The sequence below is a fragment of the Nelumbo lutea genome, chromosome 8 (assembly GCF_056320005.1).
Source record: "Nelumbo lutea isolate HS-2025 chromosome 8, American lotus-T2T, whole genome shotgun sequence".
Taxonomy (NCBI): Eukaryota; Viridiplantae; Streptophyta; class Magnoliopsida; order Proteales; family Nelumbonaceae; genus Nelumbo; species Nelumbo lutea.
This window is the reverse complement of record NC_142691.1, coordinates 35,726,909-35,727,796: the sequence shown is the minus strand read 5'-3', so window position 1 is coordinate 35,727,796 and position 888 is coordinate 35,726,909. Positions and strand designations below refer to the sequence as shown.

The following is an 888-nucleotide window of genomic DNA, read 5'->3' as shown; positions in this document are numbered from 1 at the left end:
GCTGATGAAAACTTTGGTGGAAGGGCTTTGGTGCATGCTGATTCTGCCATGATTGGTTCGGGTGTCCTCTCCATCCCGAGTGAAAGACATGATGGCACTGATATCCTTGCTGCCTTGGAAGGTTGCTGACAAAGTCAACCTGTTCTGTAGACTGCCTAAATCGATTGCCAACTTGGCATCCAGTGCTGATGTGGCCTCCCCCACACAAATCACATGTCACGGACTGCACCAGCATGGTTACCATCTGCATTTCGTCTAATTTCTTATTGGGTGCACCTATTCGAGTAGATAGAGTTGTGTATGTATCTACATTATGGAGACCATGTTGCTTTCTCACTTGAGCTCTCTCTGAATGCCATTGGTAATTATTGGTTGTTATCTCCTCTATGAGTGCATGGGCCACCTCAGGGGTCCTATTGTTGATGGAGCCCCCGGCTGCCGCATCTAGGATGATCTTGTTGGAATCTATTAAACCATTGTAAAAGGTCTGCACTTGTAGCCATATTGGAAGACCATGATGAGGGACCTTTCTTTGCAGCTCCTTATAATGTTCCCATGACTCATATAGAGATTCTCCCTCTTGTTAGAAGAGAGTGGTGATGTCATTTCTCATTTTTGCTATTTTAGATGGAGGAAAGTTTTTGGAGAGGAATCGGCCAGCTATCTCATCCCAAGTGGCTATAGATCCAACTGGTAATGAATTCAGCCAAGCCTTGGCCTTGTCTTTCAATGAAAATGGGAATAACCTCAGCCTAACAACATCATCACTTACCCCATTATGCTTGAAGGTGTCACAAATTTCCAAGAAATTGGCTATATGGGAATTTGGATCTTCATGAGCCATGCCACAAAACTAAATTGTGTTTTGGATCATTTGAATTATGGCTA

The 888-nt window shown here is 43.8% G+C and overlaps 1 non-coding gene across 1 annotated transcript; it reads left to right on the top strand.

Annotated features, from left to right (window-relative positions):
- The first annotated feature begins 509 nt into the window (after window positions 1–509).
- LOC148843809 (small nucleolar RNA R71) lies at window positions 510–616 on the top strand. Its single transcript, XR_016103968.1, has one exon. It is a non-coding gene; the product is annotated as a small nucleolar RNA R71 (small nucleolar RNA).
- Window positions 617–888: the final 272 nt, after the last annotated feature.